We start from the raw sequence: 15,250 nt of genomic DNA on the forward strand, positions 1-15,250 counted from the left end.
AATAAATCAAAAAATCAGCCAGGCGTGGTAGCGCGTGCCTGTAATTCTGGCTACTAGGAAGGCTGAGGCGGAAGGATCGCTGGAGCCCAGCAGGCGAGGCAGCAGTGGCAGGGAGTGGCCACTGCACTCCAGTCTGGGTGACAGAGTGAGACTCCAACTCAAAAAAACAAAAACAAAAAAAAAAGAAAAAGAAAAGAAAAGGCCTTTGTGATTGAGTCCAAAGCGGGAGGAAAGAAAGAAAGGGAGAGAAGCTGACTTTGAAGAGATAATAACTGAGAATTTTCCCCAAATGACAAAAGACATCAAGCTTCAAGAAGTGCCTGGAACCCCAAACAAGATGAATAAAAAGAAAATCACAGCCAGGGACACCCTGGTAAAACTGCTAAACTCGAGTTTCCTGCACTCAGTTCCTGGTTCATGCAGGCCTCTTGGTCTTTGCTCATTATATGCATGCACATGTGAGTAATGAAAGAGAAAAAAAGAAAGAAAAGGAAAAAGGAAGAATAAAAGGAAGGCGAATCGTGGCACCTGGCATTTTTTTCCAGGTTTGCCAAATGTTATAAGCTTTTGGTCTCTGTTTTTCCTAGGAAGCAGAATCTGGGAAGGAGATGAGCATGTTGGAAATTTTTTAGGGAGCACTATTGGAATCAACAGCAGTTGGGAAGTAAAGGTGGTAAGAGGCAGAAGAAAAGTTGGTCTGTGGTAGTCTCAATCAAGACCTCGCCCAGTCTGGACATGGTGGCTCACGTCTGTAATCCCAGCACTTTGAGAGACCAAGGCAGGAAGATTGCGTGAGACCAGGAGATCGAGACCAGCCTGGACAACATAGGTAGACTCTTCTCCACAAAAATTTTTTTTAAATTAGCCAGGCATCACGGTGCATGCCTTTAGTCCTAGCTATTGGAGAGACTGAGGCTAAGAAGGATCCCTTGAGGCCAGGTGGTCAAGGCTGCAATAAGCTATGATCATGCTATTCACTCCAGTCTGGGTGACAGAGTGAAACCCTATCTCAAAGGAAAAAAAAACAAAAAGACCTCATCCAACCTCACAGGATGCTCAGGAGCTGGCAATGCAAAGTTGTTCTGAATTGGGACAAAGGGCTGATGTCTTTATATGACCTCACTGACTGGTTGGTCTATATGACTTGACTGTCCCCACAGACAGAGTGTGACTTTGGACAAGGCTGCTTTCTTTAGCCAATGGCAGTTGCTGCAAGAAGAAACCTAGGTGGTGCATCGTAGTGTCCATTAGCTCTCTGATATCTCCATCCACCTCTCTTTCCTCACATCCCCAGAGAAAAGAACAGGCATGAGAATCCAGCATCCCAGGTTTGCTAGCCGTCTGAAATTATCTAGTTCTGGAACATCCACGTAAAATGACTTAAGTCCTCGTACTGTGTGAATGGAGAAAATGCAGTTCCCTTATGGGTCATGGGGCTGGATGGCTATACTTACCTATCCTTATTCTGACTTTTGTTCACTTCTTTCTTCTCTTTTTTTACACATTTGTTTATTGATGAACTCATCATTATTAAAATATTTATAAAATGTTTTTGATTCACTGTACACTTAAAGTTCTTTCTCTTTAAAATCTGTAGGTATTATCTGCTGTATAACACATTATCTCAGAGTGTAGTGTCTTAATACCACAATTCACATTTATTATCCCACTGTGTCTGTACATCGGGAATTTTGGAACAGCTTAGCTGAGCCATTTTGGATATGGGTCTCTCATGAGGGTACTGTCAATATCTTGCTTGGGGCTGCAGTCTCATCTGAAGGCTTGACCAAGGCAGAAGGGTCCACTTCCAAGATGGCACACTCACATGGATGGTAAACTGCTGCTGGCTTTTGGCTGGAGGCTTCAGTACCTTTCCATGTGAATCTTTCCACAGGGCTGCTTGAGTGTTCTCATGACACGGCAGTCCTAGTTTCACAGACAATAGTTACCATCTCACCACATTGCACTGGCTCTCTCATCTTCTTTGTCTTAAAGTAGACATAGTAATAAGCTGATTATGACATAGACATAAGCTTACTGAAGACTGAAGACTTGGGAATGAGCAGGTAATGGGGACTGGTAGCAAAGAACAGCAAAGCTTTTACATCAGTTAGCAGGTGTCATTCTTTCTCAAGGCCTTGGATTATTAGGGAGAATTTAACCTCTGAGCTGCTCCCAAATCTTTAAATCACTATAAGTCCTTCTGGAGAAAAGGAGGATATGATGTTTATGTGTGTATGTAAATGCAGAGAGGGGGACATGCTTTCTCAGCACGCTGGGTGTGTCTTACCAGGAGAAGAGAGTCGCTTCTATTGTTATTCAGTATTCAGAGATTCTTGCTTTCAACGTGGGTAGACTGGAGTGCAGAACACCTCAGGGGCCAAGCATTCCTTAGGTGTCTCCAGTGTATACGGCAGGGTGGGGAGGGAGAAATGATAGCATCCTAAGTCTCTGGAAGATAGAAGTCGGAATTGATTTTCTTTAAGATACTTTTTTTTCTCAACTGTAACCATTATTATCAAATTCAGGCCAAGTCTTGTCACATCAAAAAAGATGTCAGGACACACAAACAGGGACCCTCTATTTTCAGGCTCATATATTAATAGAGAGATAACACTCAGAGAATATTAAAGTAAATTCCAGAGGCAATGGTGACATTTCCAGAATAAACATTAGTTCAACACTGATGAACGGCCGTCAAAATTATTTCATGGGTGTAAATTAAAAGGCAACCCTGTAATGTTGATTCATTTTCCTCTCCCCAAGTTTCCACAGTTGAACATATAAAAGTACGACAGAAAGATATTAAGGGACCTTTCTCCACATGGAGATGTCAACAGCCTCCCCTTTTATCTTCTGTTAGGTTTCTTTTTCAACCAGATCAATCAGTGATTCCTAATAGCGATATTAAATTCACATTTTATCAGGTAATGAACTAGAGTTCTGAGCAACCCACCCAGGGAGATGTGGTCCAGAGAGTTTCTGAGCATTTTCCCTTTAGCCCAAATAAATCCAGTCAATTCTTTATTACCCATTTGCCTTTATTACCAATTCTTTATTACCCATTTTGTCTGTGTGTCTTATCCTTAGAACAAGCTTACTGTAGATTTTTGAGAATTATTTCCTTTAAAATTTTTTTAAGTAATTTATGTTTATTGCAACAAATGTAAGCAATACATAAAGTGAAAAAGTTAAATTCTGCCACCAGGATAGATCCACTTAGAAACCAGTCTGGGTGTATCCTGCTTAAATGTGTCTCCTTACATGTAGTCATGTTCTATTATTTTAAATTATATTAAAGTATGGATTATTCTGCACCTTACTTATGTTTACCTAACACTATATTAAGGACATCTTTTCATATCGTACATATATGTTTATGGCATTAACAGCATGTGATATTTCATAATTTACTTATTTGCCACTCTCTTTGGCTGAACTTTCTACTGTGTCAACACCACAATGGCTTACATATAGGCTTCTGGGCATTATGCTAAATTTGTAGAACCTGTCTCAGAGCAGGGAGCCTGAGGCAAGGATTAAATGCTGATGCCTCATCTGGGAGGTGCAACCCCAGGTCGTGGAGTGTGAGGGATAGAGAAGAAGGGAAAACAATGCAAGAGTGTGCATCACCACACTGGGCACCGCTACACTGTGAGCCACAAAAAGACCCAGCCCGTCACTCAGCAGGCGCATCTGCTCAACCCATGGGATGTCTTAGGACAGGCTTTGCAGAGAAACCACGCCTCAAGAACAGTCCACTGAGGAGAAGGGAGAGAAAATGGATCTGCCCAGCTGCTTCTTGTGTCCTGCCTTGCAGTGATCAAGACCCACCCCGTAGTACACTAACTCTCCTGTGCTTGTACATTGTATCTTACGGTCCATATGGCAGTTGCTCATGGAGGCCAGATTCCATGCCCCATGGCATCATGTTTCATTGGAGTCCAGTGCGGGAGGAGCCGGACGCTCTGGATATGATGCTGACCAGCCTCAAGTGGCAAAACTACACAGGCCACGTGGCGTCGGTCTGCAAGGTGACTACTGAGGCAGAGCCAGTGACTGAGGGTCTGGGAGTCTGTGAGGCTGGAGAATCTGGGGAGACCCATGAAACATGTCTGGTAAGCCAGTATTTCTACACAATGTAGTACCGGAAGTAGAGCCGTCAGGCCACAAGGTATGTGTATATAGAAGTTTGATAGATTCCAATAAATTGCTTTCCAATAAGGTTACAGGGATTTACAGTCCCACTAATGGAGCCTGAGAGATTCGTTTCCTATACTGTCACCAACCCTGGACACTTTATCAGAGTTTACTAGCTTGACAGGTGAAAAATGGTTTTGTTTTCATCTGCCGTTATTTACTTACAGGTGAAGTTAAGAATTTGTTTCATAGGTATATTGGCCGTTTTTTCTTCTGTGCATTGACCATTCATGTATCTTAGAACAAGTTAAACATTCTATTTCCTGGCAACCTTCTGGGGTGCTTTTTATAGGGAGTACAGAGACATTTAAGTGTCCTGACTGACCCTAGAGAAAGGAAACTTTCTGACAAAAAGAATTGCAGAATTCCTTTCAAAGGCAAACACATACGTGATTCTTTTTCTTTTTCTTTTTCTTTTTACCTGTGATAAAATATACATAACGTAAATAACATAAAGTTTACCATGGGAACCATTTTTAAGCATGTAGTTCTGTAACATTAAGCACATTCACATTGTTGGGCAACCATCACTACCATCTGTCTCCAGAACTTTTTCATCTTTGCCCACTGAAGCTCTGTGCCCCTTTAATCACTGGTGTCCCATTCCTTCCTCTTCTAGTCCCTGCACCCCCATTCTACTTTCTGTCTGTGTGGTTTTGACTATTCCACATACCCTGGGAGTGAAGCCTTGTGGTGTTTGTCCTTTTGGGACTGGCTTCTTTCACTTAGCATCATATCCTCAAGCTTCATCCAGGTTGGAGCGTGTCACTGTCTCCTTTTTAGGACCGAATACAAATATGGTTTCGAATTATCGCTGGGTAGGAGGATCTGTGCTTCTCCTGCAGACTGTGCGTTCTGGAAGTGTTTTCAGAAGAGGCTCCAGGTTGCTGCTTGAGCCCTGGGCTCAGCCATCCTTTCTACTTAGAACTTGTTCTTGGTCAAGTCATGAAGCTTGGCTCCTGGGTCCCCCAAGTGTCCACTCACCTTTCCCATCATATTCCCCAAGAGCAGAAACTTGCCATGTTATTAGCATAACCATTGCCATATCCCATCCACTCATCACCTGTTCATTGATAGCAGGTAGTCTGCCATGGATGCACACGTGTGTGTGTGTGTGTGTGTGTGTGTGTGTGTGTGTGTGTGCATGTGTGCCTGTTTGTGTCTTTTACATATTTGACTTGTGTGGAAACTTTACAAGGGCCCATATGCTAACCTTGACCTTGCCACACCCAGCATGACTGTGTAAGCTTTCTTAGATAAATTAGAGTCAACCAAGTGTCATTCAGGGGTCCTGCTTCTCCCAGAGCTCATCTAGAAATTCCCAGCCCCTCGGGGTGCTGAGGTTAGGAGGAAGGGAGGGAGGGAGGAGAGATGATTGTCACGTTCTTTTGAAAATTAGAATCAGCACATTCTTTAAGACACTTTCTTTACTATTTTAGGTTTATAAACAATGAATATGTAGATTGTTAGTGTTAGAGTACAAGTTAGTACTAGAAGAACATGATAACTTTCATATGGATGTATGTGAAATGATCTTGGAAAGTAGCTTAAGCTATGCAACCTGCACAAATCATTGTTATTAAAAACAGACAAGGCCAAGCACAATGTCTCATGCCTATTATCCCAGTGCTTTGGAAGACTGAGGCAGGAGGATCACTTGGTCAGGAGCTTAAGACCAACCTAGGCAACTTAGCGAGGTACTCTCTACAAAATAAAATTTTTAACTTAACTAGGCATGGTGGCATGCACCAATGGTCCCAGCTACTTGGGAGGCTGAAGTGGAGGAATTGCTCGAGCCTAGGCAGTAATCAATGAACCCCAGACATATTTTAAAAAACGAAAATCATCAACACTAACATGTTTTTTATACACTACTAATGATGGCTTATTATGCAAGTAATTTCACTTCTTAGAGTTCTTACTGATATATGGAAGTGTGTATGTCTCCAGTGTTTTTTTTTTCTTCCTCTCTCTTCCCATTAAGAGAAATAGATGGAGATTTATGTATGGTACATATTTAGAATGCTGTGTGTGTGTTTTCTAACTGGGATCATTTTTAATGGCTGCATAGTATCTCAATATACTATTTACCCGTTTCCTTATTTTTTGACATTTGGGTTATTTTCTAATTTGGAGCATTCTATAATTCCAAAACCATCTGCACGGCTACAGAGCTTTGTAAGCATTCGTGATTATTTCCTTAGGTGGCATTTTTAGAAGAATAATGATTGTGTCATGGAGTGTGCATATTTACAAGGCTATTGAATTATATTGCCAAATTATCCTATGAAAACTCTATTGATTTATACTCCCCAAAAGCTGAAAATCTTACCCAGGAGACTGAGTAATATCGTAGAAAGAAAACTCAGAAGAAATATAAAAATAAGAAAATGCTGCAAGCAGTCCCCAAGCTGCCACCACCCAGCTGGGTGTATCTGGGCAAGTCATGCACCCCTCCCCGTGCCTCAGTTTCCTCACTTGTATAAAAAGGAAGTTGGCTAGCTCAGGAGTTGGCAAGCTTTCTCCCCAAAGAGCCAGATAGTAGATATTTTCTTTTTGTAGTTTTCTATTGAGGGTGATTTTCTGTTCCCAATGTCTGGAAACATTTTTGGTTGTCACAGCTGGGGAGAGAGAACATTATGGAATGCTGGCGGGTAGAGAACGGGAATGCCGCTCGACACCCTGCAATGCACAGCACAGGCCCCCACCACAAAGAATGATCCAGCCCCAAATGTCTACAATGCAGCAGCTGAGAAACCCTGCCACGGGGCCTCGCTCACAACGACGCAACCCTGCCATGGCTGCATAAAAGCAGCTACAAGACAATGTAAAAGCGAGCAAGTACATCTATGTTCCAGTCAAACTTCCTCTCTGGATGCAGAGTTGGAATTTCATACAATTTTCACATGTCACAAAACATTATTAAAGCCATTAAATAATGTAAACACCGTTCCTAGATTCCAGCCATACAAAGACAGATGGTGGTTGATTTTGCCCTTGGCACTATACTTAGATGACCTCTGGGCTCATTGAACTCTCCTGCTTGGAGATTCCATGATATGGGGCGCAGATATTCTTGAAGAGTATTCATTACAGAGCAGACACTGTACATGGAGTATGATCTTTTTCAGGCTCACCTCAATCCTGTAGGAAGTTCCTACCCCCATTGTAAAGCTGAGAAACTTGAGACCAGGAGAGGGGAAGTCACTAGTTCAAAATCGCACAGCTGCAGAGTGGCAGAGCTGGGCTGTGAACCAGGTGTGGCCCCTTCTGGAGCCAGTGTGTGAAGTCGACATTCCATCTGGCCGCAGAATCACATGGCTCTTCCCCAAACCAGATGTGTCTATGTCGGGTTGGGGCCAAGGTGCAAAGTAGAGACGAAGGGAGGGGTAGACTGAGGGGAGTTGTGAATGAGGGGGAAATACAGTGTATGGCAGGAAGGCTATTGCCTGTGGACAGAAGGTTCCCTGGCTGGGGACAACCTCCCAGAATTCCCTGTGCACCTCATGTCTGAATTTTGACCCCTCAACTGTGTACATCTCAGGTCCTACAGTGCTTATCTTGGATCATGGCTCTAAGCCATTTCCTGTAGACATTTCCTCACGGAGGCTCATACTGCCCAGGGTGGATACAAGCCACTTTTGTTTAAAAAAAGAAAGAAAGAGAAGAGAGAAAAAGGCCAAGTGCAGTGACTCATGCCTGTGATCCCAGCGCTTTGGGAGGTTGAGGTGGGAGAATTGCTTGAGCCTGGATTTGAGACAAGCCTAGGCAAGATAGCAAGACTTTGTTTCTACAAAAAAAATACTAAAAAAAAAAAAAATTAGCCAGGGATGGTGGCACACACCTGCAGTCCCAGCTACTTGGGAGGCTGAGGCAGAGGGATCACCTGAGCCCAGGAGATCGTGGCTGTGGTGAGCCAGGATCGTGCCACTTCACTCCAGCCTGGGCAACAGAGTGAGACTTGTCAAAAAAAAAAAAAAAAAAGGGAAAGGAAAAATAAAAATATATATTTTACAACTATATTAGTATAAAGATAACATAATCCATGCTGGATTCATTGTGTTACACTCATTTATTATTATTATTTTTTTCTGATCTTAAAAGAAAATGAAAGATTCTTGTGGGCACCCATCAGTATGGTGGTCCCCAAGCTCTGGGCCTTTACTGTTGAAGGGGAGGCCAGTCTGATTCTGTTTTCCCCATAGTCCTTGAATCAAGTAACAGTGCAAGGCTCTGTGTCCCTGGGTAAGTTTTATTATTCTCTGAACTGAGATCTCCTTGTTTTTAAAACTGTAACAATGATGCCTTATTCATCTGAAGCCCGGAGGTGATGATGAAATTACCTGTGGTTTCATCCATTTATTTGCTCATTCTTTCATTCAGTGGATACTTTTTTCTTAATTGAGCAGATACTATATGCCGATACTTCTCTAGACTCTGTGTAAGATATGGCCATGTCTTCAAGAAGCTTGGGGTCTAGGCAAGCTCATATTAAAATGCCAGCAATGTTAGACACCATTAGACACTTGGCATGCAGTTTCTCATTCAGCAGTCCCAGGAGCTAGGTACTATTTTTGGCTCTACTGTACTGATAAAGAAACGGAGAGTCCCTGTTTGTAAGCTGTAGAGCCAGGATTCAAATCCCGATTGTTTGCTCCAATGCATTACTGCCTTCCCCGAGTCTGGGAAGCATCCTGTTTCTTAGCCTCGCGAGGTGGAATCGAGCTGAGCCCACATGGGGCCGGGGACCTTTGGCCAGGCTGCGGTGCTGAGGACAGGCAGATGCCTGAGTGTGGAGGAGCCGAACCATCGCTCATGCTTCAGTGGCCTCAGGGACAGCCTGGCCTCCTGTGCACCCCGACTCTGCTCCATTCTCTCCAAAAGGGCATCAGCAGTGTCACAAACCCTGTGCCTTCCTGTCACACCTGTCTGTCACCCTCAGATCCACAGACCCCCCGGGTTAATCTCCTGTCGGCAAAACGCCTGACACTGTCACCCCCTGCCCATCAAGCCTGCTCCCTGTTCTCCCGCGGCTTCCTTTCCAGGGAGGGCTGTGAATGTGAGCGCGGATAGAGCATGAGCCCAGACAGCCCTGAGCTGTGCCTGATTTGCTTTTGGAGATTTGAATGGGGGCTTGGGGAGGGATGGGGAACCCGGGGTTCCCAGCTTCAGTGCAGGAGGGAGGACTCGCCCATGGGATGGAGGGTGGCACAGACCTAGACCTAGTAGCCACCTTGAGTTCAGTTCTGACTTTATCTCCTACCTGCTGGGCATCTCTCTGGCCTCAGTTTCTTTATCTGCAAAATGGGATAAGTATGTGTCCTTCCCCATTGCCATGGGGAAGATGAAATGAAGTCAGACTCTGTAAGCTCTTACTACAGTGAATACATCTAAGTTCTTGTCCATAATTAACATGAGAGGAATTTGCTCTGTGTGCGAACTGGCCTCGCCCCACCTTCATGTAATGCAGCTAGATGTTCATTAGCGACCGCTCTGAGCCAGATGGGCTCCAAGCAGGGCCTGGTGGGGCTGAGATGGGCCAGGCATGTCCCTTGTCCTTGAGGAGCCATCGTCATTGAGCTCAGTGAGCCAGCATACAAATCACACGGCAGGTGCAGTGCAGGGACAGGCTGGCCACGCGGGGTCCCACCACCTACAGAACTGTATGGACTCCAGGGAGTCAGAAGGCTGGGAAGGCAGGCAGGGAGTCCCAGTGGGCAGAGAGCCCCCTCCTTCCCCAGTCAAGGACACCTTCTTTCCCGCTTTCATCCTGTGTTTATTTGGGTGAGGTCTCCTTGCTGCCTCCAGCACATTCTTCATTGTTTTCTTGGCATTTAGGGACTTGTCTTAAAGGGACCTTTTGCTTCTTAAGAAAAGAGACCGTATCTTCCCCCGTTTCCATATCCTCAGAGCCAAGCCCAGTATGTGAGCCAGGGAAAGCAGTCAGCAGATGCTCATTGGCAAAGGAGGGAGGAAGAGAAGGAGAAAGGAAGGAAGGAGAAGGAAAAGGAAGGGAAGGAAGGGGGGGAGAAAGACAAACCGTTAGAGAAACATTAGGAATCAGTCACCAAGGAAACTGTCTAGGTTTGCTTGGATACCAAAGCCTTGATGCTTTATGTAAGTTTGCTAACTATCTGACTCTCGTCAGTCCACTCCTGCGTGCTAGGTAGGCTCTGTCTAGAGTGCTTTGCATGCATAGTATAATCACAGCATCTCCCATCAGCCATGACCACAACCTCGGGATGTAGATATAACCACCTTATAACAAGGAGACTGTGGAGCAGAGAGAAGGATCTTGCCCAGAGTGTCCTGGCTCGGAAATGACTGGGCTGAACTTTGAGCTCTTGAATCTAGGAGCCTCTGTGTCCCTTCCCCCCTGCAGGAGATGAGGGCCACAGCTGGAGCCTAGAGCTGGGAATGGCAGGCTAAAGCCAGCATGGGGCGGGAGTGTGAAGCTATTTAGAAACTTTGGGGGTGCAGGCTAACCCCAGGCCTTGGTCTCTTGGGGTCAGCTCCACGGTTCCTCTGTGAACCAGTGGGAAACTAGGAGAGCTCATGCGGGAGCCCCTGCAGTGTGTTTGCCGAATATTAGTCGGGTGGGATGTTAATAGGTGTTACGGGGGAGAGAAAAAAGGACTCCAGAGTCAAACAAGTTGGGAAAATCCAGGTTATACTAAGTTATACAAGGTCTTTTTTTTTTAATTACACAAGCTCCCAAAACTTTAATATCTTTTACCTTATTTTATTATAGAGATGTGGGTTACAAGTCAGGATTAGGTACATAAGGAGTCTATGTGCAGGTGAAGTTTGCACCTTCAACTGGTCCTCACTTCCCCTGGTTTAAGACCAGGTACCCTATTTAAAAAAAATCATTTTAGTTTAAAGTTGTGGGGTGTAAGTCAGGATTGCGTAAATAAGCAGTCTAGGTACAGGTGACGTTTTGGGCCTCCTATTGGACCTCATTTCGTGTGGATTAGAATCAGGCACACTTATTGATGTCATGTGCCCCCAGGACCAGGTTCCTCTTGAGTTGTTCATACCCCCTGCTCCCCTCGGCAGTGCTCTGCAAATGCCAGTCCTTCTCCTGTGCTATTGTGATTAATGCTCAGGTCCTCAAAACTTTAATATTTTTATTTATTTATTTATTTGTTTATTTTGAGTCGGCATCTTACTCTGTCACCCAGGCTAGAGTGCAGTGGCACACTCACGACCACTGAAGCCTCAACCTGCTGGGTTCAGGCAATCCTTCCACCTCAGCCTTCCAAGTAGCTGAAACTACAGGTATGCGCCACCATGCCTGGCTCATTTTTTGATTTATTATAGAGGTGAGATCTCGCCAAATTGTCCAGGCTGCTCTCAAACCTCTGGGCTCAGGGAATCCTCTCGCCTCTGCCTCCCAAAGTGCTGGGATTACAGATGTGAGCCAACCTTGCCCGGCTACTTTAATATTTTTAATGGCCATTGCAAAACTTCAAAACTCAGTCATGAGATCCTTGATTTTTTTTTTTTCATGAAGCATCTCTTAGGGTTAGTGCGAAGTATTGGGATAAGCTGGATTATATCTTATAACCCAAAACACTTGCAAGTCAGAATAGCAGGAAGAACAGTTATCATTGTCTTCCTTTCATGGATGGACAAACTCAGGCACAGAGAGGTGAAGTGATTGGCCCTACAGCCACTCTTATTAGTAATGGGCATCTCCTGAAACCGAGTCTGAGTTCAGCCTTCCGCTCCCACTGGCAGGCAGAGCTTCCTCGTAGATTCTTCCATCTCAAGGCAGTCACACAAGAAGAGCTTCTTCTTTGGTGGGTGACTCTTCCTCTCTTTGGGTCAGTGTTTCTCCCTTTGGTTTCCTTTTTATGAGGCATCTAACTGAGGCATAAAATAAGTCCGTTGTCATTTAGCCCAGTGGACCCATCGGTTGCTGGGGTAGGAGGTCTGGGATCTTTGTGGGCAATGCTGGAGGAGCCTTAAAGGACATCGGGGCCTTGCTGGGTTGGAGAGAGTGTCTTTAAAATCCAAGTCAATGAGTTGGTCATGGCAATGCTCACCCAAACTCTGGGTGCACATATCTGTCCATTGACAGACACCTGGGAGAATCCCAGAGAACCCCAGAGCACTTGATTTCTCAGCCAGATCCATTTGAACCTCCCTGTGGATCCCTTTGACCCTTTCTTTGGAAGAAATCACAAACAATAGTAGAAGAAAACTCACGAGATCAGAAGCCTTGAATATGGACTGCACATATTTTTTGCTTGCCCATGCAATTCACTTTTTTTCCTGAAGGAGTTGCCAATATTTAAACATTGAGAACTTTCATATAAAAATCTGAATTTCTGAATTCTCTTGAGAAGTAAATCAGAAAGCCCAGCTGCACTTCACCCACATTCCTGCTCAGCCACAGTGAACTAGAGTAGAGCAGAGATCACTTCCTTCAGAGCAAAGCATGGTTTCCAACTCGCCACAGACCCCACCATTCCTGTGGTATCTCCAGTCCTGAGATCAAATGCCAACTACCAACCTAGCATTACATGCACACTATCATTTAATACATATATATAATATATGATATAATACACGGTTGAATTAATATATTTATTAACAATTTTCTGCATCTGTCTCTCTATAAAAATTAGGAAAACAGTGGATAGATGGAGAAGACCCCCATGTATGCTTCATTTAGCTAACTTGCGTATTTCATTTTCTAACTTGTCAGTTTCATTTTTCTAACTCTTAGACCTTGAGATTTCATACCCTTTCTCTAGAGCAAGGATTGGCAAACTATGACTTGCCAGCCCAATCTGTCTCACTGAAAGCAAAATGGTGCAGCCACTGTGGAAAATAGTTTGATGGTTCCCCAAAAAGTTAAATACAATCTAGCAATTCCACACCTAGATATATACCCAAAAGAACTGTCAACAGTATTCAAGCAAATACTAGTACACAATGTTCATAGCAGCACTAATCACAGTAGCAAGAAGGTAGAAACAATTCAGATATTTGTCAACAGATAAATGGATAAGCAAATTGTGGAATGGAGTATTATTCAGCCATAAAAAGGAATCAGGTACTGATGTGTGTTATATATAAAACTCAAAATGCTTTGCTACACAAAAGAAGTCAGATACAAAAGGCCATCTATTATATGAATCCACTTAAGTGAGATATCCAGAATAGACAAATCCACATGGACAGAAAGCAGACTGGTAGTTCCCAGGGGCTGTGAGGAGTATTGGGCGGTGGAGTGGGGCGTGAAAGTTTAATGGTTATAGGGTCTCCTTAAAGGGTGATGAAAATGGTTTAGAACTCTACAGATGTGATGTTGGCAAAATACTGTGAATGTACTTGATGCCACTGAGCCATATGCTTCAAAATGGTTGATTTTATGTTATGTGAATTTCACCTCAGTTGTTTTTTGTTTTGTTTTGAGTTGGAGTCTCACTCTGTCACCCAGACTGGAGTGCAGTGGCACACTCCCAGCCACCACAGCCTCAACCTGCTGGGCTCCGGCGATCCTTCCGCCTCAGCCAGAACTACACGCGCGCTACCACTCCCAGCTAATTTTTGATTTATTGTAGAGACGCAGTCTACAAGTTGCCCAGGTGGGTCTCGAACCCGCGGGCTCAGGCAGTTCACTCACCTCGGCCTCCCAAAGCGTGGGATTTCAGGCTGAGCCACTGAGCCCGGCTTCACCTGTTTTTAAAAAACTCTGGCTTACTGCCTGTTTTTGTATAGACTACAAACTAAGAATGTGTTTTTACATTTTGAAGTAAGTGAAGAAAATAGAAAAAAGAAGAATGTCTAATGACACATGAACATGATATGAAATTAAATTTTAGTGTTCATAAATGCAGCTTTATTGGAAAAACAGCTACACCCATCATTTACATTTCATCTATGGCTGCTTTCATATAATAAAAGCAGAGCCAAATAGCTGGGATAGAGATCGTGTGGGCTGCAAAATCTAAAATACTTGAATGACTCTGTTTCTAGATCCTTCCTGGCCAGGTGATGGGAGTCAGGTGGGGGATTCTTGAGTGATTGGAATGGTTGATGGACTCTTGCCTGGAGGTAGAGGGATGGACAAATAGGCTGCCTCCCGATATCAGATGTGCAAGTCTCCAGAGTTGCTGGAATGAAGTACTACCACCTGGGTGGCTTGGGATCACAGAAATTTATTTTTTCATCATTCTAGAGGCCAGAAATTCAAAATCAAGATGTGCACCGGGTGTTGCTCTCCTGAAGACTCTATGGGCAGATGGCTCCTTGCCTCTCCCAGTTTCTGGTGGTTGCCCACGATCCTTGGCGTTCCTTGACTTGCAGATGCATCCCCCAGTCTCTGCCTCCATAGTCCAATGGCATTATTCCAGCTGTGTCTTTGCATCTTCTTCCCTCTGTGTGTTTATCTGTGCCTGTTTTCTCCTCTTCTTAAAGTCATTAGGTCCCACACCAACCCAGTATGACCTCACCTTAACTTAACTGCATTTGCAAAGACTATTTCCAAGTAAGTTCACATTCAGAGGTTCCGGGCGAACATGAATTTGGGGGGCGGCACCATTTAACCCAGTACATGAGGCATCCCCAAGATCTTAGATTCTAAATGAGTGAGCACAGACTATTCCTGCCTTATCTGATGCATTCTGAGGCTGAGTAGTATCAAGCAGAGAGGGAAATATGTTAGCTAAGCACCTACTAGGTGCTAGGCACCGTTCTAAGAGCTCAGTTGCTCCTATAAGTGACCAGTAAAGAAAATGAGACACAGAGAGCTTAAGCAAGAACTTGTCCAAAGTTTTGCAGCTGCCAAGCAACAGAACTAGGATGCCAGCCCAGGCAATCTGACTTTAGAGCTTTATGTAACCCTACAGCCAGCCACCTTGTAGGATCACTGTTTTAATTCTCATTTTGTAGGTAAGTAGGTAAACAGCCTCAGAGAGGGTCAAAGATTCGGCCAGGGCAATGCTGAGATATGAACTCCGGACAGTAGCTTTGGTCTTCCCAGAACACAGGTGTCCCCAGCCCCCGCTCTGCCCCCATACCTTTAACACTTCTT

General features: G+C 44.3%; 1 protein-coding gene across 1 annotated transcript in view; it reads left to right on the forward strand.

Moving 5' to 3' along the window:
• Positions 1–15,250, forward strand: part of KSR2 (kinase suppressor of ras 2) — a 445,700-nt gene that overhangs the window by 302,296 nt on the left and 128,154 nt on the right. The window lies entirely within an intron of this gene.

The sequence above is a fragment of the Carlito syrichta genome, unplaced genomic scaffold, assembly GCF_000164805.1.
Source record: "Carlito syrichta isolate Samal-C Ts95f unplaced genomic scaffold, Tarsius_syrichta-2.0.1 Scaffold314525, whole genome shotgun sequence".
Classification (NCBI taxonomy): Eukaryota; Metazoa; Chordata; class Mammalia; order Primates; family Tarsiidae; genus Carlito; species Carlito syrichta.